This window comes from Carassius carassius, chromosome 41 (genome assembly GCF_963082965.1).
Source record: "Carassius carassius chromosome 41, fCarCar2.1, whole genome shotgun sequence".
Taxonomy (NCBI): Eukaryota; Metazoa; Chordata; class Actinopteri; order Cypriniformes; family Cyprinidae; genus Carassius; species Carassius carassius.
In genome coordinates this window covers 1,001,545-1,027,675 of record NC_081795.1, presented here as the reverse complement: position 1 = coordinate 1,027,675, position 26,131 = coordinate 1,001,545, and the positions used below count along the sequence as shown (strand labels likewise).

Sequence of the window (26,131 nt, the reverse complement as noted above, 5' to 3'; positions counted from 1 at the left end):
ATAATAACACAAAAAATAACACAGATTCCCATAGCTGCTATACTGAACGGTATGATTTCTTACAATCATTTTATTTATTTTATTATATTTTTTTTTACAAGTGGAGCACCTTCTCTCCCGAATACTGTCCCTGGAAGTGAAGTCAAGCTGTTTAATGCCGTTTTTAAAAACTAAAAGAGTCTCCATCCTACAGAGCGAGACCACAAATGTGATTCTGGCAAATTAAAAATCAAAATGGATCAGATTGACCAGCAACATAATACAGAGATAGACTCACAGCTACGGCTCATGCATTTGGAATCTGAAACTAAAGGTTTCAGAGAACAAAAAATGCTTCTACATTCATATTTAAAAGCAGCCTCCACCACCAAATCAAAGAGAGGATTAATGACACTGAGCAAGTCAGGAGGTGATAATTAGCCATTTTTCTCATTCGTGGTTGATTCTGATTGACTTGTAATGAAGATGAAGTGTTTGAAACTGTGACCCCTACAGGGCCAGACAGAAAGAGCCCTGCTACACAACTAATCAGGACACAAATTACAATGGAGTTAATCAGATACCGATGACTTCTGTCTTTTATGACTGTTTATAACATTTGATGTGGTTTGATTGATATAATTAACAACACAGACTGCAGAAGTGATTCGCTGCTGGTGCCTTTGATTGACAGCAACACACAATCAAATACTACAACTACTACAGTTACTTTTATAAAACACGTCAAATAGACACTTACAGACATCTACAAAATTGTTATCCTGCTAAAAATCCCTATTTTTACAAATAATGCATCCTGTGTGATGCATCGCAGAGTAGAAATTCAATATATGGAGTAAAAATGCACTTGAAATTTTAGTTTTGTCTTATATTTCTTTATAATATAGTTAAGCAGTATCACACAAGCAAGCATGCTGCTTTTTCCCCATTACTGTATCAGCATGATTGCAAATGTGATCTTGTTTATTGGACTGTTGTATAAAATCATTTCAGACACAGTATTGTAAAAATCTTCTATTTTTGCTCTGTTTTGTGAATTAAAATAGATCCAAACAGAACCATTGTGTGTCTCTGAGCAACACACAGTGGCATAATGACTCACTTATTAATAACAGCCGCCTCCAACCCATTACATTTTTGAAATATTATTTATAAAACATTAACTTCTAAAGCATTATTTAATGCAACTGTTACTGCAGTGCAAATAATGCTTTAGATGCAGCTTCTTTGTCACTTCTGCAGTGCAAAAATGGATTTTGTAAAAGGGTCAGTTCATCCAAAAATAAAAATTAAGCCATAAATTACTCACTCTGAAGTCACCATATGTGTATATGACTTTCTTCTTTCAGATGAATTCGGTTGGAGTTATTTGAAAAATTGTCTTTCATTTTTCAAGCTGTTGGATGCAACTCAGTGGGTGTTGCACTGCATCGGTCCATGAGAGGTTTAATAAAAAGCTCATCCATTAAAAAAAATGGACACTTTTTTTTAATGGATGCGCTTTCTAAAAAAAGCTTGAAGTAGCATTTTAGCCAGATTAGCATGCTACGCTAAAAAATTATAACTTGCTCAAAGTTAACCAGATAGCTCAAGAGACCCATTAGAGTGAATAGAAATGTGTTAGCATGTTAGCTAATTGGCATGCTAAGCTAGCTAGCAAAAATCACCTAGCACAGGCACGGTCAACTTCAGAGCTGTACATGTCGGGAACGGGAGTGAATATCAAAAATCTGTTCAGTCATTTCTGTCCGGCCCGGTCTGAAGTTCATCTGATAAAATTTTGAACAAAATTGAACAAGATTTCAGGGAGGAGTAGCGAAAAAACTGTTTTTCATTCCTTTCAATATGGCGGACAGACGCCATGTTGGAAAATGACAAATGAGACATCATCAGATTCGGCATTACCCATGGAATAAAATGACAAACACCTGCTGAGTTGCATCAAACAGCTTCCAAGATCAAAGACATTTTTTTTAATAACTCGAAAAAGTTCATGTTTATCACTGCTGTGAACGAACCAGTGCACAGAATATAAAGAATAATACACAAACACTCTCAGAAAAATATCATAGTTATCGAGCGCTCGGCTCTCGGGGTGATGTGAGGATGTGAAGGGTCATTTATGGATACAGCAGCGGATTTGGGCTGCCTGAGATTTGATAGGAACAGTTCAAGTTCGGAGATAAGGAGTGTGAGACTCATGTGCGATAAGATCTCCACTGCAGCCACGGATAAACTGCAGCACCAAACACAGAAATCTACAAGCATCTGACTTTAAAACACTTGCAAATGTCTGTTGAGGGGAAATATTTGCTCTTTAAGGATACTGCATAGTCAGACAGTTATTATTTTAAAGCATGAGGTCTCTTATGCGATACTGGAGGGGATTATTTTGCGATAATGACTGGTTAACTGTATAATATGATGCCAATTACTTCGTATACTGATTCAAGAGAAGCATGTTTACAAGATTAGCTGTTTAATCCTGCAAAATATGTCCAGGTACAAGCAGCAATGCAATGCTCCTACTTGTGATGCATATTTAGGGATAAATTTAAATTGCATTTAAAATATCTGCTTGGGGATTGCACAGTTTTTAACACTTAACATGAAGCAGTCAAACAAAACTGAAACTTGCATATATGTGTATTTAAAACTACATAGTCTACTATAATAGTATGTGTGTATGTGTGAGATTTATTTGTACATTATATGTGAAGTTTAGTGCAAAATTATCCTCCAGTTGTGTCATTTATGTTTCAAATGTGCATTAGTATTAGTACTGTATGTGTGTGTGTGTGTGTGTGTGTTTGCTGGTGAGAGATGAGGAAACATCCAGAGACATGCTGCTCTCTCGGAGTGAAGTGCTCAAATCCTCATGAATATGAGCGATCTGGGATTTGATTGATATCGCGGCTAAAAGCTTTCCTGCTGTGCTGCCAAGACTCTAAATCTGAGGGCCATTTTCTTTGTGTCAGGTTTTACTTGAAGTATTCAGCCTTTTCACTGCAACACTGTGGACATTTAGCTCCATTAGACAGAACAGAAGCTAGTAGTTATACAGCCTGTACAAGATAAACAAGATGTTTTATAAACCATAAACAGTATTATGCTGCACTCATAACAATATTTAGTTGTTTTTGAATTGCATTTAAAATTTCCAATGCATTTGGATGCATGCACAGTTTTAACATAAACTAAATCTAAACTTAATGTGATGCATATTTATCAGTGATACATCAATGGAACATTTAGCAGGATAAGTCTTGGTTAAGCATGTTTTGAGTTCTCTAGTAGTCTGCTATGGTAGTACTTGTGACGTTTCTGTAATTTATTTTTAGCAGTATGTGTTGATGTTTGTGATAATTACTTTTAATTGTTTTCTACAGTGTTAGTTAAGTTTACTATAACCATATAAGTCAAATTTACTATTACAGCATCTTCACTAGTAACCTACTATGGTATAAAGTTTACTTGTACAATATCTGTCATTTGGTTTCACTAGTATGTGTTAAGTTTAGCAGCACATTATTCTTTTTAATGTTACTACTACTTTTCTTTTATTACGTATTACTTCTAACAGTATAAGACAAAGGTCTAAGTCAGTATAAGTCTTGGTAAGGCTTGTTTCAGTTTCACTAATAGTCAACTACTGATGGTGCTAACCAGAATAAGCTTTATACCACCTTATTTGAAAAAAGCTCTGACCTATGTTCTTAACTAAAAAAACCTAACTAATGCTCCGTCCACACGAGGACAGAGCTTTTCTTATCCGATCTTTTTTTTTTCTCGTCTCAAGAAATATCTGCGTCCACACGAAACCACAAAATGTACACAAAGCAATGTCGTATACATGCCAGACCAGTATGTGGTGCTGTAATGCTGCCACAGAGATACACCTAAAACAGAGAAGAAGACTTGTACTATGCGCATAAACCTTGCACGCGGTACACAAACAAACATGGAAGAATATGTTTATTACTTTGTGTTAATGTTACTTAATAAAAAGACAATCATTTAGTGTTTGTTCATGTTTTTGCTGCTGTTACGTGATGTATACGTTGTGTATACATAAAAAATGTCTCTGTATGGACGGGGCCTAAGAAAAAGTGAATTGACTTGTACCTGAACTTTAAAACGGGCTCAACCATCTTTTTAGTTGTGATATATTGTCTCAGGTTAAATTGCATTCAGACTGATGTTTTAAGAAGCCAAACCAGTAGAAAACACTACTACTACTAATATTTTTTTTATTTATTTCTTATATGACAATAATATCCATATATTGTAAAGCAGTTGCACTGTCATAGGTATATTATTTAGTTTTACACTACAGTAGGAAAATTACAATACTTTTTTTCCTAATTCCTACACTTGAAAGATATATTTTGAATTTGGACTGCAGTACCCATTTCAACCACTAGCTATCAATAATCCATACTGCATCTTTAAGATTTTATTTTGACAGTAGTTGCTTTTAAGTACAGTAGAGCTTTATTTTGATGGAAAACGCCTCGGTTACTTATGTAACCTGTGCCCTGAGAAACACGTCTCGTATTCTCATATCAGTGCGCAATTTTATCATGTTTCTATGTATGATAAAACTATATGGTCCACTCAAGCAGATAAAACCCAGGAGCCAGGGGCCATCCTCACGTCAAGACTGTAAAACTTAATTCAAGTTCTCGGAGAGGACCAATCAGCCGCAGCACAAAATATCCTCCAACAAAGAGCCCTTTAAAAGAACCTGAGAAGAAGCTATTCTTCTTGTAGAATGAGCGTGCATACGGTGAAGCCAAGCCACACACCTCATAAGCCACAGAGATAGCCTCAACCACCCAGTGAGAGATTCTCTGTTTACAGAGTTTACACAGATTTTTAACACCCTTACCGGGCAGAGACTGGGAAGTCACACATCACTTCCACTCCCCACATCAGAGAAGGGAAAAAAAGCCTCCAAGACCACCTTCTGGAAGTGAAATAGTGTGAAAGCAACCTTAAGAATATACTCAGGCCTAAGTCACAGCAAGATTTTAACCAGCCCCAGGTCAAAGTCCATACAAGAAGGGCTAATTGAAAGTGATCCCTTGATCCAATGGTCCCCAATTCTCTTAAAAGAGGATAGAGCCACCAAAAGGAAAGTCTTCAGGGTCAAAACCTTCTCTGACACAGAATCCAATGGCTCAAATTGATGGCTTGCCAGACCTTCCAGGATGATAGATAAATCCCATGAAGGAATTTGCGCAGCAGCACGAATGGGAGACACTTCCATCTGTTCACTTTCCATGAGCTCTGCCTTTGCAAACATCACCCCAAGCGGCCGTTTTTTTGTGGCACCTCTGCAACTGCATAAAGGGAGTTGCAGGGGTTAGACGTGTGTCCTCCGTTCCTCAGAGAGGAGGTGAGCCTAGAGCGCAATACTTTCAAACGCAAGCTATCAAAGTGTCAACAGTCAGCGCCGCTGGAGCATGCTGAAGGCCCAAACATTGCATGCCTCTGTCATGAGTGGCGATAAATCTGTGGCACGGATCAATTAATCTCCTGTAACTCATCATATCCACCTGAGAAGAGTTGAAACTGCTCTGATAAATAGCAAAGAACATGACAAAAATGCTTTCCTATGGGCAACAGATTACCCGCTTCCTGATGGAAAAGAAATCTGATGAAATCTTACGTTGCATGTTGATATGAGTGTATGAGATGTGTTTCTCGGGGCGGTGCTAAGCGTTACTGGCCAGGAAAATGGCATGATGGTATAAGGGCTTTAGATATTCGTCACTTGTTTACATAGCCACAGCTTTGCAGCATAGAGTGAACCTATGAAAGGGAACTCCAGCTTCAGTGGAAACAAACTACAAACACGTCTTATAACAGATCTAGGTTACACTTTATTTCGATAGTCCACTTTAGTCATTCTACTTACTATATGTAACTTTGTAAATACATGTCAACTTCATGTCAACTTAATTCTCATCAATTAGCATCTACATGTCTACTAACTCTCAGAGACAGTTAGGGTAGGTTTAGGGTTAGTATAAGTTGACAATAAGTTGAAAAGAAAGTGTTGGAAGACATTAAGCAGACAGCCTACTGATACTCAATTACTCAATACTCAATGCCAATTGCTAACTGACATGTAATTGCAAAGTTACTTACTGTTAGTAGAATGTCTAAAGTGGACTATCGAAATAAAAGGTTACCCAAATCTAGTCAAATGCTGTAATCATCTCTACATTGAAATGTTGGAAATTATGCAAATGTGAAAATAAAGGATAACTGGTGGCCATTGAGTTCCCAAATCAAGGCTAAACTCGCAGCACATGCGGAAATGGGATTCAGTGCATTCACTGTGAATTGAAATACATCTTTAAAGACCTTTTATGTTAGAATAAGTTTATACTTTCGGGTTCATTATTAAACTGTGACGGGACAGATTAGAGCGTGGTGGGCTGCCACAGTCTACTTTATGAATGAGAAAGTGTTGAATAAGCGTGAAGTGTACTGGTACAATATCTGTCATTGCTTTTCAAAAGCCTGTGCTATGTTTATCTGTCATGTTTACTAGTTTTCCACAGTATTTGTCCAGTTGCCTGTAACAGTATTTGTCAAATATCCTGGTTAAACATCTTGCAAGGTCTAAAATAGTATGTGTGCCTGTATCTGTCATTTTGTTCCAACTGCACTGTGTGTGTTCAATTTATCTTCAAGTTTACTAGTAGTTCCCTCAGCATTTCTCAAATTTACTGTAACAGTATTGGTCAAATTTACTTGTAACTTGTCTTATATGGTTGTAGTTAACTTGACTAATACTGTTGTAGAAACCTGAAAGATACTGAACTAAACTTAACACATACTGTTGAAACAAAACATGAATGTACCAGTTACCATCAGACATACTATAGTTAATAGACTACTAGTAAACTCAAACAGATTTACCAGTATAGTCAATTTAATTAATACTGCAGAAATCTACATACATATCTATTTAAACAAATAGGACAGCAAGCATACCAGTTTAACTTAAATGACATAAAGTAGTAGTAGTATAAATTGCTGTATACTACTAATAAAAAAAGTGCCATTCACTTACACCTCTATTGGCTGATAGTCAACTTCAGTCCCTAAAACTATAACCACTGGTTTTTGATGTCTCTGGTATCTGTTAATTAAGCTGATTATAAATGCACATGCATGATTGTCTCCATCACTTTGATGAGTCTACAGAATAAACCCGTGAGCTTTCAACATGAATAATACAATAGGCTGTTATGCCTTTAAGTCGGTAATGAATACTTCATGATTGGTGCAGGAAATACAAACGTCTATCTGCTTAAACATCATCCTCCGGCAGATGAGAGCATGCCTTCAGCGACGCTTTGCTCTGCAACTGCTTTGAAGGCATTAGCCACGATCTCTGATATCACAGGATTAGACAACCTGCCAATCTATAAAAAGCAAATGCAACACGTTTTGCCAAAGTAAAAGCACCTCTAGATCTTTTATTGATGAGGATTATTTGATGGAGTGTAATATCTGCTCGACGAGGAGGAGGATGAATCATCGTCATAAAGTGGATCTCAGGATCTTCAGGGAGGAAGTTTGGGTTTGACAAGCTTCATCACGTCTGCTGTAAATTTGCTTTAATTGGATCCTGCAGAAGGGACCCCAGTGCAATCTTGATTGGTCAAACACAATCAATGCCTACCATTGGTCGAGAGGTTCTGTTTTTAATATAAACAGTATAGAGTAATTAAAGTGAAAATATAATTCATTTTCTACATGGAGGAATTGATTTTTAATAATCACTGTGAGCTATGAGTTTGTTAATCAATGGTATATATGCAATGATTGTGTTTAACAGTGAAATTCTTGTTGAGAAACTACATTACCCACAATTCTGCAAAAAATATCCACCAATCAGAGAATCACAAGTAGCTAAATAATGGATAAAGTCTCTCTACACTCTCAAACTACTGTTATATATATGAAATGTAGAGCCAATTATCGGCCGATATAAGATAATTGCATTTAAATCGGCATCGGCATTTATAACGGCCGATGAAACATGAGAAACAGAGTCTCATGCTTCACTCATGTTATGAGTGTTGCATAGTGTGCCCACCAGAGGGAGCTCTGCAGCTCCAGAGTTAACAACAGCGCCAGAAGTCCACTACAGAAGAAAGCGATCAGCCAAGATGAAGGAGATGTGTTTTGATGGTGAGTCTGTCGTTCGTCATGTGAAATGATTGTAGATTTAGTTCATACCCTGTATATAAAAACTGTGTGGTAGTTCTAGCTAACGGTCCTATCATTATCACTTCTAAATATTCTGTAACATCACTTACAGCCGCTAATGCATTGCTATATAAGATTAGCCACAAAGCTAATACCATGTTTATCAGTGGAAGAGCACGAACGTTAATAGGAGGTCAAACTATAACGTTAGCGTTTAACTTATTCTTATTCTATTGCGGTGTGTTTCCCGCGTAATTGGGCCTTTCACACAGTACGCGGTATGCACGGCGCTTGCCGCTGGGCTCAGCGTTACCCTTCAGATACAACGCGATTTGCGCTGCGCTATGGCGTAGGCGGAGTTTTAAAAACGTTTAGCGGGAGCTCTTTCATAGTCTGTTCCTCCTCCTTTCGGTCAACAGCAAACATGTATCTGTCCCGTTGTAAGAAGCGAGCGATAGCGCTAGTCCTGCTGATGAGAATTAAGAGAGAAGCAAGGAAGAAGAGAATACTCTCAGGTCCAGAGAACAATTTGGTGAATTCAGGCTGGTTACGTTACTTTAACGCTAATAGCTTCCTTTTTAGCAGCCCCCTTAAATGCTTGCTATTAACTTGTTTGAAGGTGGTTCTTCTCAAAATTGACAGCGGTGTGTTCATGACACTAATGTTAACCATTCAACTTCGAATTGATTCCGTAATCTTCCGGTAATAGTAGGCAAGACGATGTTTTGATTCAGACTGCACAAAGAGAAGAGGAGAAGATATACGGGTCTGTTGTGAATGTGTCTGTGAGAGCAAATATAGTGTAGTTACAGTAACTACAGTAGCTGCGTCAGAAATGATTAAACCAGAGGGGACATGTAAATAAATGTGAGCTGAACAAGCGCTTTTTTTTTTTTTACATAGTTTCAAAGCAGCTTTACAGACATAACAGGAAAATGTTGAAATAATATTGTTAAATATAAGTAGGTAATACCTATTGCTTGACAAATAAAAATATATATATATATATTTCTCATTTTTGCCTATGTAGGAGATCCCAGTTTATTATTATTATAATTCTAATGATGACATGAGTAATGATACATGGTGATATTATTAATACACATGCTTATTCTTTCTCTGTCTCTCTTTCTGCCTACAGATGGCTGAAAAAGGTGAATGCTGTAGCAGCAAAGTGTGGGACTACTTCTGCAAATACTTTAACTTTAGTATTATAATTTATTAACAGTACACACACAGACTGTTAAAACCAGCTTCAACTGGAAGAAAGTAAAAGTGTTAAATGTTTAAAACCAGGCTGTTTTTTGATCATTAAAAAATATATACTTTTGATGTGCAATTGTTTAGTCATTGAGACTGTAATCTAAGGCTTTTTTTTTTAACATAGTCCATTCTGGAAAATGGTTTATACAGCCCACATACATAGAACAGGCAGATATTTTGCTATTGAATGTTGTGTAAATGCAGTTTATAGGAAATGGGTCTAATATCCAGATTATTTTTAAAATCAAAATATCGGCTTATAAATCGGCTCTTTTCGAGTTAATATCGGCATCGGCATCGGCCCCCAACAATCCATATCGGTCGGGCTCTAATTAAATGTATATATGAAAATATTTGATAGTTTGTCACGGAGTGTAGTGTTCCTGTAGCTCAAGTGGTAGAGCATTGCATTAGCAAGCGCAAGGTTGTGGGTTCAATTCCCAGGGAACACATGTTAGATAAAATTGTTAGCTTGAATGCACTGTAAGTGTAATGTAATGCTAATGCGTAAACGTAAAACAAGTTATGCCGAGAGCCTCGATTATAACAGTGCTTCTTACAGGCTTCAAACCAGCAATCTTACCAAATAAGTTAAATTGCACACTGATGTTTATATTTACGACCAACTCAAGGACTCTGAGCAGAAACTCAGTGGTTGAGTCATTAGTCCTGCAGTCAAAGGCATGTAAGAGATGGTAAGCAGGTCAGATATGATGTCATAGCTTTCAACCTCCATCTGTCCGACTCTTCTTCTCCGCAGCGGACCACAGAAACCACTGCTCAGAGTTTACAGGAAATCATCAGACTGTTGTCTGGCTGCCGGCCCTTTCTACATGAACACACTGAACTGCTGGAGTGTAATTAGTGTGGATGCGGGGTCGGCTGTAGTACATATAGTACATGCTGTCAGGTTCTTAAAGCAATGGTGCAGCCAAAAATGAACAATTGGTGATCCTTTACTCACCCTTATGTTTCTTTTCTTCTGTGCAACACAAAACGAGATGCTCTTGCTGCTCTTTTGAATGCAATGAATGTGAAACCTTCAGAAATGACTGTTAAGGTAATTTAACATGACAAATAACCATGTTATTGATATCGACTACAGACCCAAGGATCTATTGGTCAGTTTTGAGATTTTGGGCTATTTGGCTTTATATAACATTTTTCTGATTAGTGGTAAGAAAATATCCACAATACACTTTTGTGTGTTCATTTTAGTGCATGCTCTGTCTATTTCCATTTCTATAACACTATATATCTTCAAAACCTGTGATTTCTGTGACTTACATACCCCAGATTTTAGTTTTATTTTATTATCTGGCCCATTTTCTAAAGATTTTCATCTGAGGTGTTTATTCATATATTATTTGCATGGTTTTATTAATGCACTTTTTTTTTTATTTCAATTACAAATCGTTGCAGAACATCTGTTCAAAATGAGTTTGTTTCTCCACTTCAGCAGCACTTACGAACGCCAAACTTAGTAGTTTTACTCCTTTTCTAAATCCTGAAGGTTTTTAAAGAGGGGGTTGTTCATATATCATCCGCATGGCTTTATTTTTGCATTATTTGCATCAATAGATTTTAATTACACTACATATTGTTACAAAAAATTTATTTGTTTCTCCACTTCAGCACTTACAAACACCAAACTTAGAAGTTTTTTTTTTCATATATTCTGAAAGAATTTATAGAAGGGTTTGTTCATATATATATAATTATATTCCTATTTGTTTTATCAAAAAAAAAATTTCTGGCTGTTGACAGTATTTTATGATTTTTTTATGATTCCCTTCTGTAAAAACCTTTAATTCTAATATGTAAAAAATGAATAAATTAGTGCATATTTAATGCAATATTGGAATATTTGCATGTTATAAAAAGTTTGCAGTGTCTTCATTCACATTCATCGCACAGAATGAGCGACATTAACTTTCTAATAAACAGCTTAGCTTGAGTTGCATGGAAGAAAAAACACGGTTTCAAGCAGAATATGGAAGAGTAAAGGATGGCTGGATTTTTATGTTTGGGTGAATTATTTCACAAATGTTTTGGCCACATTAGTTTATATGTTTTCTGCTGTATTCTCTATTGTCAGGGGACGAGATCATCTTCTCTAACTGTGTGTGTGTGTGTGTGTTGTTTCTTCGTCTGCACGCATCAATCCATTATTTCCCAGAGATCCAGTGACAGGACACCTGACAACAGATGTTTCCGTTCACCATGATCTGCAGCGGTTTGAGAGACTGAGCGCGAGCGAGAGAGAGATGTGTGTGTTATTGTGAACTGACACACTCACCAGATGTGAAGTTTGTTCCAGTGTCAGTCATCTCAGAAGGGCATCTCTCGTCTTTTCAAGGGCTTCTGGGTAACTGGAGTGATGCCACCTGTAGCCGTGACAACAGAGAGAGACGATGCTTGTTTTTGATGCCCATCACCATATTAAAAGCACATAATACAGAAATAGAGAAAAGAGAATATTTTAATACTGCTTCTATCAGAAAGCAAAAGAGTGAAAAGAGAACTTTTTCTCATAAAAAAATACTCCTAAAATAAAAAGAAATTCAAGTTTCTAAAAATATCTCAATAATGCCTTATCACAAGACAGATATCTCCGACATTTCTAGTCAAATTCTCCATAAAATCAATATTATAGCTCTATATTCTTATTGTATTATTTTCTCATTTGTGTCTGTTTTTATTTTTGCCAGGTTATATTAATAAAAACATCTAAGAAATAATAAATTCAGTGAAATATAAGTGAAAACATATAATTGTCCAGGGCAACTAAAACCATAAAAAATTCACTTGAAATAAATGTTAAATGAAATTAAATAAAATACAAAAATCTTAAATGTAAAGTTTATTCCATTAGTCGCTAAGGCAACATTACTAAGATCTACACAGACATAAAAAAAAAATAAATAAATCTAATATAAATGTCTTTTACAAAACTTTAAACTTGAATACAGAAAATATAAAAGTGAATTCAAAATATGAACAAAAACTTTAATAATATATCAATAATGGTAAAATCGTACTAAAATAAAAATAAGTTAAACCTACATAGTAATAAAAAAGTGTACAATTATTTACAATTTAAAATGAAACTAAAATATAAAAATAAAAGCTACCTCAAAACATTAATATAGACTGTAATAGTACATAAATACTATTAAAATAACACTGTAGATAAAGTCTTACAGTCTATAACAACTAAAAACAATGGCAACAAACTCTAGACACAAGCATCTCAACTCTCTTTTCCTATTTTATCAACACATATTTGTATTTCTCAAATTTTATAGATACAAGACCTCATTTAAAACCTAGACTTAACCTTCTAAGAATAATAAGGTAGGCGGCGATCATGGAGAAAACAATCCCAGATTGCATTGTAATCCAAACAGCTCGTCTCTGTATTTTCTCATTTGTAATTCAGTACATACGGTGAAAGCATCCATTCATCCGGTCCATGCAAAATGCATAAGTGTGGTTCTTCTCAAGTGATGTGTTTAGTGTGCTTACTCTCCACACTGAACGTGTCAGAATCACTCATCCTGAACTCTAATAACAGACCCAGCGAGACACTCAGAGAAAGAGCAGCAGATCTGATTCTACACGATCATTTCTGAAGGTGAAAGATCAGATTTTTGAGTGGATCAGCGTGTGGCGGCATCACATCTGCAATACAAATGCACTTTTAGACTATAAAGTACACATGTACTCTGTAATGAGAGAAAAAAAGAAAACACAAACATCTGCCATTTCTGAAACATGCATGAAAAACAGAATGTTGAGATTCATAAGTGTTATTAAAAACATTTATGAGCACTGTTCACATTTCTTTTTTTTAAGAAATTGATTCTTTTTTTCAGCAAGGATGCATTGAATTGATTAATATAGATATTATATGTTTACTAAGCATTGATAAATAGCATATCAGGCATAGAAATATATAAAGCAACATGCAAAGATTAGGTAAAATAGCTATTTGTATATAGAAAGAAATTGGCACTTTTTTTCAGCAAGGATGCATTCAATTGATCAACATGGATATTATATATGTACAGTGTATAATAGTTATGCAAATCTGTATGAAGCATAAAATATGCAATGCATCATGCTAAATTAGGTAAAAATAGCTATTTATATATTGAAAGAAATTAATAATTTTATTCAGCAAGGATGCATCAAATTGCCTTTAGATGTTTATAAAATGTAAAATTTCTTGTGAAAATTTGTTATATAATTTTTGCGAAAAAGAATTATTTTTTTTTTTATCTGAGCATGTAAACATTACAAACACTGTGTGAACTTTACAGCACTCTGGTATATAAGAATGTGCATAAGTGCATGAATTTAGTTGCATTCTGAAATGCCAGAAAATGATTCTTAAAAAGCAATCCACTTACATGTCATTTTCAGTATTGCCACAAGGGGAGCTGTAGTGTAGTGTAGCTGTTGTCAGCAGCTTATGGCAAGATTTCTCTGTCAGCTACAAGCTAAAAATATTTTGGCTAAACATTTTTTTATTGGTTTCAGAACATTCTGAGAACATTTGAAAGTAACATACCTATAATAATAATAATAATAAAAAAGACAAAATAAAAATCTGTGTATAATAAATCAACTGACATTAATGTAATTAAGAAAAAATAAAAATAAAAATAAAAACATTTTTACAACATAGGTTTTAAAAGCCTTCACTTGTTCCAAACCTGTATGAGTTTCTTTCAAAAAGCTGACGGTAGCCATTGACTTCCATAGTACCCCCCCCCCACATTGCAAATCAAGCAGATTATTGGGTTACATTCCAGGTATATCAGACCTCCTTCATAAGGACACAGTGTTGTAACTAAGTTGCCGTATGATCAATCGTTTAGTGTCAGAAACACACACACACACACACACACTGGGACGGTGTGATAACCAGTGTTGGGGAGTAACTAGTTACATGTAATGGCGTTACGTAATTTAATTACAAAATAAATGTAACAGTAATCAGTTACAGTTACTAAGAAAAAATGAGTAATTAAATTACAGTTACTTATGAAAATTGTAACGATTACAAAGAGGATTACATTTGAATATTTACACACATCCACATACAGATTATTTCTTTCCCAAATTGCACTAAGACATATGGCCCATAATATCCGAGACGCGGAAAACACATTCGTAGAATCCAGTCATAAAAATGGAATTCAGCCTATAACGCGGACGCAATATGCCACATTTTGGACGAATAAATCAAAAGTAGGTCAGTACACTTGAATCAAAACCCGATATGGACTGATGTCTGTGAATATTAAGCCGCAAAAAGACTGAATATGAATCCTGCACGTTCTGCGTGTCTGTGGAAATCAGGCGCTGACTGGACATCGGGAGAACCGGGACTATTCCCGGTGGCCTGGCAGACGATTTGGCCTTCTACTTTAATATTGTTATTGTATAATTGCAGGCCGAATATACTAAAGCGATTATTTCCGAATCTGCCATTCGATAATTAAATCTCTAATAAATCATGAATCGGTTAGTCGTGACTGGCAATGGTATGGCACTAACCGTGGTTTAATTATGGAATTTGTAGTAAAAATAAATACAAGTGGTAATTCATTTGCCAAAAAAACAAAATTGCACTTACAAAACATGGTAAAAGTCAAATAAAAATCTTCAGTATTAAAGTCCTGAGAGAGATGGGTGGATAATGGAAGTGAAGGTGCAGTTCAGGAGAGAACTCTTAATTATGTTGCATGTCCCCAACCTAAGGATTCAAATCTTTTTCATGTCAGGTCCAAAAGAAAATAGGGTTGTCCATGTTTCAAAATGGGTTGTGGGTGTATGAGTGTGAGATTTCCCAGTCCGCCCCTCATGGAAATTAATCTCTAGAACAGTCACTTCATGAGCATTTTTTACTTATTTTGAGAAACTATCATCATATCATATACAAAGAGACAGCAGTGTTTCAAAAAGACACCAATGTTTCAGGAGTTTAGTACACAAAATAGGACACATGCTTATTAGATAACCGTATTTGAGTTGATGTATATGCTTTTATTTTTTTATTAACTATTTTTCCCCAAACCATTGTTAGATGCAGTTAGATGCCTGTAGTTATGCAAAGATTTGGTTTCAAAAACAGTATCTATAAACTATTTCTTTTGATTTTAAATCTGCTTTGAACTTCAGATCAATCTCTAAGTAAAAGGCAGTACTAAAGTCTGATTGTGTGTTGGATGTGTTCAAATGTGATCATCTTAATTTAAGTGATGAAGGATGGTGAAAGTCTGACAGTATTGAGCACTACTGTAAGGTTAAACCTGCATGGTGTAAAATGGTTGAAGATGATTAACAGTTGCAAATTAACATTCATTAGAAATTTATAAAAGTAATCAAAATGTACTCAAAAGTAATTAGTTACATTACTTTATTAAAGTAATTAAAAAAGTTACACTACTATTACATTTTAAATAGGGTAACTTGTAATCTGTAACCTATTACATTTCCAAAGTAACCTTCCCAACACTGGTGATAACATACAGTCAGACAGGACGAGCCACTTTCTATCTCCTCTGATGTTGATCAGAGAGCTCTCTTCACTCTCCCCTGTGCTCTTTGTGATTTTCTCAAACACGTCGCTCTCTCTTCCTCTCTTTATCACTTCAAGCCAGCACATTATTCTCTCTTATCCAGCTCTCATAATGAGGGCTGACTCTCCGCTTGTGTTTGCAGGTTAAAAACCTCCCTAGAGCTCCACTTTACAGTCGGGACGCTCTCAAAATCCCCTTCTGCGGGATTAGGGTGAGCATCCCTGTGATTTAGAAAGTAAAAGTGGAAACATGACCTTCCATTATCAAAATTTGAAAACACAGCAGTGAGCAGCTATTACAGGGTCATCGCTCGCTTCAGACACCGGCAGAAATGTGATTTTTGGATAATCGCTTCAAAGGTTAGGAGCAGATTTAACTTTTGACCAGCACAGCTCTGTGGGACCCTCAGGGGCAGCTTCAAAGGCAACCCCAAATAACACACGACCCGTCTGCCATCTTTGTCTGAAAAATGTGTGATTAAAAATGACCAACAGGAAATATGATTGACCTCATAACAATGGGTCTCAATACATTCAAAGTGAACAATCAGAGCTGAAAAGAGTAAAAGCATGATATTAAATACATTAAACAGCTTATCAACCACTAAATGATTTCAGCCTGATGGTTTTCAGTATGATTTTCTAATTTTGTAATGTCTAATGTAAAAGTCTCTTCTGCTGACCAAGGCTGCATTTATTTGATAAATATACTGATACATTTTTAGAATTTAAAGGGGACCTATTTTGCCCCTTTTCACAAGATGTAAAGTCTCTGATGACAACATTTTTGTGGAAACTGTGATTTTTCAGGATTCACAGACGAACAGAAAGTTCAAAAGAACAGCGTTTATTTGAAACCGAAATCTTTTGAAACTTCATACATGCATGTTACTTTTAATGAATTGAATGCATCTTTGCTGAATAAAAGTGTTAATTTCTTTCGAAAATGACCCCAAAGTTTATTAGCATAGTACTTATGCTTCATACCGCAGTACAGTATGCTACAATGTTGCCACATGACCCCATTTACATTTCATGTATAGTTCAATTATCTTTTCGCTGTCCAATTACATAATATTACACAGATTACCCAGTGCAGCGACCCCTTAGTCGTTTTATGAAACATCATCCAGATATTCTATGCGTACAGAAGAATCACATACTATGTACAGTATACAGTTTATGCAGCATAGCTCTGTATTATCCAGAAGCGCAGCTCACTGTGACCTCTTTAGCTGGGAAATCTGCTGACATCAGCACACACTGAGTATCACAGCTTTATATCGACAACTCATTCAATGCTCAGCTGATGTGATTAGTTCTCATCAGGTTGAGCTGAAGGAATCGATACCTGAAGGACTGAAACCATGTATTAATGACCAGCTGGATTATGCTTCATGAGCCAAAAGAGCCGGAGATGGATCACAATGCAGTCATCAGTAACATGCATAAATGAATCAAAAAGAGAGTCCCTTTTCACACTAATATTTAGTTTTATTATAAAATTCTTAACATTACAGAAGTTCATTGTGTTGTGAATGCATGTGGAGAGAGATTTAACTCTGTAATGCCTGATTTTTTAATATATAAAAAAAAATAGTCAAAAAAAAAAACAAAACAAAAACAAACTGTTTGCATATGTGTTTTGCTGAGTATAAAATTTGATCCATCAGGCTTTTATGGCTCATATAGTCTGACAGAGTGAGAATATGTAGTAGAAACAGCTCAATTTTACTTAGAGACTCAAATTGAGCACAAAATATGCAATAATTTGAGATTAAATAATGCAGATGCTGATATTTAAAAAAGCAAGTGTTATGAGATTCTGATGCTTTTGGTGTAAATCATTGCGATTTTCATAACAGTACAGCAGATACTGACATAAGATGATCTTAATGTCAGTCTGTGCTCTATATCTCCAGTAATAAGATGAAATGATCCTCACAAATAACACAGTGATTGAGAGCTGATGAAATCAAGGCTCCTCAGAAGATGTGAGATGTTCTGGAGGCTTGTGAAGATCATTCCTCCGCTGAGGAACAGTGAAAGTAAAGCTTCTGGAAACGAACGCTCCTCAAAAGATCCTGAGGATCAGATTTGAGACTCTAAAACATGATTGATGGAGAATCAAGTAAAGCTGAGCTGCTTCAGTCCAGGAAGAGTTCATCTGGAGATATTACTGACCTTATTCTGACCTTTACTTGATCACAATCAGTCTACTTTTCAAAGCAGAACTATAAAGCAGATTTAGTTTTAATGGAAATGTGAGAAATGTGAGTGTTTCGTGGGTCTGAAGGTGTTTCAGCATCTTGAGCGTGTCTAATGTGTGTTTTATAGTCTCTGTGTTGTTGTGACGGCTCTATAAGTTGGTAGGGAGATCACAGATATCTGACTGAACACAAGACGTGAGCTCACATGCACATTACCCACAATTCACTGAGTGGCACTTCACACAGAAACACTCCATCCACTGACAACAGACTCATTAGTGTTAGCACACGCCTTAACGGCTCTTTGTTCTTCTCTCGTCTCTGCATAGGTCAGGTTTTAATATTCCTGGCCGCTCGCCGCTGAATGACCCGTATGAATGTTTTATTTTGCAGAGAACAGATCTAAAGTGTGTAATGTTAATATTACAATAATCGTTCACTGATCTGCCATGGTGTCACTCAAATCAGTGTTTATTATACGAGCAACGCCAATTTGTGCGAAGGTGACCGGCCGTGATTTTCACATCTATTTCAGAATATTTCAGCATTAGTGTCATTTTTCACTTTATGCTGAATGGCCATATTAAAACATACTGAGATGTAATCATAAATTTCCCTCTAGGCCCTCAGCATCTGAACTTTCTAATTGAGGTCAAATCCTAAAAAAAGGTAAGTTTGGAAATTTGGCAGATGGTGAATAGCCAATTTAAACAGCCTGCAAAATGACACGACATGTTCATATATGAACTATATTACACTGGCTGTATATCAGCATGGATATATACGGATATGCTGATATACAGCCATATCGCATGGCTACGAGTGTGAAATTGCATTTTAACAGCAGTTTAACTACAAAAGTGTGTAAATACATAAGAAACAACGGAGTGTCTTTAAAAGCCCTCTTTTGTGCAGAACTTCCTTCTGAACTCCCAGTTTAACAGCTGAGCTCAAGATCCATTACTAATTCAAAACATCACTTTAGAACTTTAGTAATGAAGTAAAGTAATAAGCTACACTGAAAGCTTATTGTATTATGTAGAGTATTAATGAAAGAAATGGATTGAAAGTGTGATTCTCTGCATATGATGCAGCATTCGTTCTTCCGCTTAATCTCATATTCACAATAAAACATTAGTTTGAATGTCCACTGTGGAAAGCGATATCTTTATCGTACTATCTTTTATCTGTTAAGTGTGAATTCCGATGACAGCGCTGCATTGCATTTGTGAACTGTGTCTTACAAGCTGTTGTTGTAAGTAAAACTAACTTTCCTTGTTTACAACCCTGTTTCAGTCTCTTTCAATATAAAAGTCTTCTCTATAAAAGGCTCACTTGTCACATATAATGGCAGAACAATGTAAGTAAAACACACAAACACACGAACTGTTTCCCAATACTATATACTATACTATTCTAAAATATTAATATTAATAAAAAAGATTAATTTAATAATATGTAAAAAAAAACAACAACAACAAGAGCCATCGTAAAAGTTAATAAAAGTTATATAAAATGATGAGGCTGCTCTCAGCGGGTTCATGAATGCTGAACGAGGGGCTGACGGCCTGGAGCTCACATTTCCCAAAATGTTGAAGCAAAATAGATGTTATCTTGATAAACCGTAAATTTGAAGTCTAAACAAGTGCATTCTCACCTAAAAAACGCTTAAAACCACATTTGGTGACTCAAAAAACTTTATAAAATGATAGTAGATTTAATATTAAATTATAGAATTAATATTAAAAATAAATATATATTGCCCTATTTAAATCAATTCATTTTTTTTTTCTTCTGTATTTAGCAGCTATTATCTGGAACATCAGCAACGAGGAGCTTAATTGACATAAAATAGCAACATTTTATATATAGAATAAATGTAAAGTTTGAAATGAAATTCAAAAACACAATTAACCACATACTTTATTATATATAATGAAAATGCAAAACAGGGACGTCCTGCGCAGAGAATGAAATGAATATTCACTGATTCATTTCATTCCTTGTACAGGCTGTCCCTGTTTTGTAATGGCTATTTTTAATCATTTCCTCCCTAAACAGAGCAGAAGATCCAGAGAGCGATTCAGTATTGTGGAGTAAAAGGTGCTGGTATCTGGTTAATGCTTAACTTTGGGATGTTTTTCTTTAAACAAACATCTCAGAGCTCATAAATACAACATCTGACTGTGGGCAGTTAGTTGGTTGAGTGTGTGACCTGTTTTAACCAGCCTCGTTCTGTCTCTCTGCAGTGTTTTACAGCGCTGCGACAATCATCGACTGCGTGTGTGTGTGTGTGTTTGGCAGTGGCTAAATTACAACACACAATCTTGGTTCATCCTCATAGTTCTTGGACGGATGTCAGATGTTGAGAGATTCTGTTTGGAAAGATAAACAGTGAGTGCGGCTTGTGAGTGAGCTGCAGTGTTCCTGTAAAGAGCATTTTCTGCTGTGGATTACACTGCACAGCTGCTTAATTCCCTAAAGATGCTTTTGTAATTTCCTTTAGATTATGTGTGTAATCTCTCCACAGGATTATGATATGTTCTCATGATGCTCAAGTCATGATGTTTGTGTGTGGATTTCACACACACAACATACAGACAGATTAAGCATTTAGAATGGCAATTAGTATTGAAATGAGTGTTTAAGACATTCAATTGCATGAATGTAACAGAATATTTAAGTATTATAAGTGTAAATGATTAAGAAATTGAGACTGATTGATGATTATGTCTCTGTCTGGTTGTTTGTGATTACTGGATAAGAATTTTCAAACATTTTCTAGAGGCTGCAATAGCAATTTTTTTGAAAAAAATATAGAGTGATCAGTCACATGACATTTACAGCTCAGGTGATTGGCTAAAAAAATAAGCCCATTACACTACAGTAAGTCTTAGTAAGTCTCTTCTACTCAACCAAGGCTGTATTTAATTGATCAAAAAAATAAAAATAATAATAATATGTATATATATATATATATATATATATATATATATATATATATATATATAATATTATATTATAATATTATAAAAAATATTATGACAATTTAAGTGGTTCTCTATAGTAATAGATTACTGTAGAGCTCAGTAGATTGTATATCTCAAACTAATAAAAATAATAATTGAAGGATTGATTTTCTTTCAATTAATTTCAAAATTCTAATTAATTTTTGAATTAAAGTTTTATGAATTCGGTTAATGTTCTGTGGAAACACTTATTGAAAATGTAATAAAATGGAAAACAGAATTCAGAAAAATTTTAACATGAGACTCAGAATTTGGAAAAAATAAAACAAATTTCTTAAGGATCTATAATGTATTTTTTGTTAATCTTTTGATAAAGTGTTGCTAAATTGCATACGTTAAAGTATTTAATTAATTAGACATTCTTTTTATTCTCTAACATTTAATTTAACAATTACAACAGAATCCAGGAAGATTAAGATGGAATTTGGAGGAAAATTAAACAGATTTCATAGGTGATTATAAAAAAAGAGAGAGAAAAGAAAATATTTTTTTTTGCATTTTTGGTGCAAAAAAAAAAAAACTTTGATTAACATTAAAAGTGGTCTTTAGTGAAAGAAAATATAGATACAAATGTTACAAATGCTTTAAAAATTTAAATTATTCCAGGATCACTACAACAAAAATACACAAAAAATGAATCTTCTTCACTTCTGTAAATGTTATTTCAGTCTTGATAGTCTGAGGATGATGGTCCAGTGTTTATCTTATTCTGTTGTGTGTTTTCTCTGCTCGTCTCCTTTAAACATCTCAAAGTCTGAAGTGTTTTTTGTGCTACAGTGATTCCTCACACTGAGTTCCTGCAACACTTCAATGCTCACATCACTGCAAAGCCGAGGCTCTGTCTTATTTAGAAATCACTTCCCTCTCTTTAGATGCAGAAAAACAGCTCATACAAGCATATTTTTTACTTTGTGCATTATGCATTCAATTCATTTATTTGTAATGTCATATGAGATCATCTTCAGAGAGATTCAGGCCTGAAACAAACAGTACAAGAGACACCGACACAAACTCTTGTTTGAATGGTAATTATATATATATAGTTATATCTAGTTTAATGCCAGGTAATCTGTGCCACGTAAACACTGCTGTGATTACAGAATTGACTCTTATACTCTGATAGTTATAGGTGTTAACAAATATTGCCTACTTAGTTCAACTGTAATTAGTTATCTTTTTAAGATCTGCTCTAAATTATCAAAAAGATAATGAAGTTGTTTTGACACCATGCATCTGCGTTCATATACTTGCATAAACCGAGTGTAATTTGAGATTTTCTTGAGATCTCTTCTACTAAACGATACTTGGCAATTGTCTTCCCAACACGTGGATGTGTTTGAATGTTTCCGTTTTCACATCAGCTGATAATTTCAGAGAAATTCCTGTAGTATCGTGCATAAAAATCAGTCAATTAGAGAAGAAAAGAAGCCGATGAAGCGCTAAAAGAAAATAAGCAGATTATGTTTCTGCGAGGAGGGAACATCTAATATTAAAGGCGAGATCAAATTAGATCCTGTAGATACTGTACGCCCTCCTACACACATGATCATGGCAGAATGGATGTGTTTGTGTCACTCGTCTGATTAATAACTCCCCTCTGCATGCCTCTTTCAGCAGCAAACAGCCGAACGGCGGAGACTGTAGGCGGCTGTCCGCTCTGGCAGAAATACGGCCTCTCCGAGCGTAGAGGAAGTCCTGCAGGAGCGCTTTAACATCTGTACACACTCCGCTCGATCCATTCATTATGCATCGCAGCTGCTGCGGAGGAACATGTCACCTTCACAAACCCCAAGTTCCTCTGATGAAATGTTAAAGAAGAGCTCTTTTAAATATTCACTCTGTTGCTCTTCAAAACAAGTGTTGGATGCGGGAAACTATTGTTTGATGGGAAGAAAACAGGCAAACCGGTGGCGAGAACTTGCAGGCGATGATCGCAGTCTCTGAAGGCATTGTGGGATGTTCTGCATCCTGTTATGGCTAAATGTAGAAACAACCGCATGAAGAGCATGTGACCTGAGCGCTGGAGAGTATAGGAACATATCTGCATCGAAAACTCTTCTGTTGGCTTTAGCTTCAGATTGCCAGAGTGAAACGAGACGCTCGTTTTCATATGTATCACCATATAATGGTACTGAAACATAAACATATGTTAAAATGCTTTACTATATCAATGCATACTAATATATACGTATTATATCTATATATATATATATATATATAATTTTTTTCAGTATGTACAGTAAAGATATTTATAATGTTACAACAGATTTCTTTCAGATAAATGCCGTTCTTTTGAACTTTTTATACATTTGTGAATCCTGAAAAGTAAAATGTATCACAGTTTCTACAAAAGTATTGTGCAGCACAACTGTTTTCAGCATTGATAATAATCAGACATGTTTCTTGAGCAGTAAATCATCATATTATTCTGATTTCTGAAGATCATGTGACACTGAAGACTGGAGGAATGATGCTGAAAATACAGCGGAGCATCACAGAAATAAGTTACAAGTGAAAATAGAAAACAGCTTTATTAATTGTAAGAATATTTTTAAAAAAAAATGTATTTTTGATCAAATAAATGCAGCCCTGTTGAGCAGAAGATACTAATTTCAAAACCAAAAACATTTAAAAATCTTACTGAACCCAAACGTTTGTAGAGTAGCTCATATAAACGCCAAAGAATTAAATAAAAAAAATAATAAAGATCAATAAGTTCATCCATGAAAAGGCAAAATACCTGAACTACCACTAGCAATTTTGTCATATTATATACATTCATAAATATGGCTTTGTGGTGGAACATAAAAAAGCTTAAAAATTCTGCTCAAAACAATCTATGATCTCAAATTATTATCATATTTGATCATAATTATTATTATCATAATTTCCTCTATGTGGCATCATGTTCAAACTGTCATATTCTACTGTACCAGTATTACACTGGCTTGGCAGAACCTAATTAATAAGTTAATGAGGTATTGGCCAAGGGAACACTAATCACCATAACGGTGACTTCGAACACAACAACTGCTTACCAACAGCACTAAATGGCACTAAAACCTCTATTAATTCTAAAACATCTGTGCATGTCTCCGTAAACCCCAAATGTATTGCTCTAGTGTGCATAGTTAAATTAATCAAGCACAAGGGATTATGGGTATTACACCATCACAGGATCCCAAAAAAATGACCTGTATTTAGTGTTAACATTATTAACTAAAACCAAAATTATTCAAACAATGTTGTGAATTGAAATAAAGCTTAAATTTAACTTAAGCTGAATATTAGATGAAAACTTAGAGAGGTAAATAAATAACTAAAAATAGAGATGTTGCCTTGGCAAACAATTTTTTTTTAATCTATTTTATTTATTTATTTTTTGTTTATTTTATATTCCCTCTTGTGTAATAAAATCATATATTTCTATACAAAACAAAATACTATGTACCTCATGAACCAAACACAATCCGTTCCCTTTTTTTTCCCACAAAAACAAAAACGGAATTCAGCTTGATTTTTGGAAAATGAATAAACAGCTTGAATATTTGATTTCAAAACGTGGGTGGAAAGGAAAAGAGGAAAGGGCGTTTCATTCCCGTCCAAGTGTAGAAATCAAATATTCAAGCCGTTAATTCATTTTCCACCCGTGAACGCAAAAATTAAAATCAAGCTGAATTCTTGCTTTGTTTGCTTTAAAAAAATCTCATAAAAAATAACAACAAAAAAGCTATGAAATGCATCATATTTATTTAGAAAGTGTGACGTGCTTGAGCAAAATTTTTGGAATCAGTATTGTAAAATTTGTAAGAAACAAGTATTGGATTTGATTCAAGACAATGTGTTTTCACATGCTACAAACTAGGTCTGTAGCTAGTTCACTAATTAGGCCGCAGTGAGTCAGTATGATTCTTGATCTCTCTCTCTCTCTCTCTCTCTCTCTCTCTCTCTCTCTCAGTGTTCCACTGTTATATTTACATACTGTAATAATAATCCATGTTGGTTCTCTGTCTTCTCTCCTCCCCATCAGGTTGTTTTTAGCATCACAGGCTTGTGCCGGATGTGTTTGGGAAGAAAGCGGAGCTGCTAAACATTAGCGAGGAGATGCTCTCCATCTCTCTCTTTCTCTCGTGCATCAGTCGCCATTTTGAGAGAGTCAGTTTGCAGTCATGAAAACAGAAGAAAGTCAGCGGCAGAGATGGCAAATGAGCAGAGCTGAATCATTTATAAGCCGCTTCTTCATTACAGCAGCTCAGACGCCGCTCTGTGGGGTTTCTATCATTCATATATTATGACAGCAGGTGTTCTGAGCATCACGTCCTGTAATGGACCCCAAACATCATCACACTCACATAACACATAAAGCCAGTTCTCTCTGCTTTATGATACGTTTGAGAATAAAACACGAGCGACTTCAGTCAGATCAATAAAGAGGACTGAAGTTTCCAGTTCAGTGTTTCTATATGCTACAGGTCGGTTTAATAAACCCTGCTTCTGCATGATTCATTTGATGCTTTATTTTCATTATTTATACAAATAAGTTTAAAAAAAGATACTTTTATTCAGCAAGAACGCATTACATTTATTAAAAGTGAGATTTATAACGTTAAAAAAGATTTCATTTTTTTATAATTCTCTTTATTGAGGTTTTTACATATCAAATACAGAAAGACAAAAACACAATAACAAACAACATACATCAGAGGGCATCATTTCTATTTCTATTCTATTTCCAAACATTCTCTCCAAAGTAGTCTATGAAAGTTTGCCACATTGAATAAAATATTTCAAACTTCCCCCTT

The 26,131-nt window shown here is 35.1% G+C and overlaps 1 protein-coding gene across 1 annotated transcript in view; it reads right to left on the bottom strand.

Annotated features, from left to right (window-relative positions):
• LOC132123350 (leucine-rich repeat and fibronectin type III domain-containing protein 1-like) overlaps positions 1-11,843 on the bottom strand; it is a 46,186-nt gene extending 34,343 nt beyond the window's left edge. The window contains exon 1 of the mRNA XM_059533901.1: positions 11,798-11,843. The gene's annotated coding sequence lies outside the window, so the exon portion shown is untranslated. The remainder of the gene's footprint in view (positions 1-11,797) is intronic.
• Between the last annotated feature and the right edge of the window lie 14,288 nt (positions 11,844-26,131).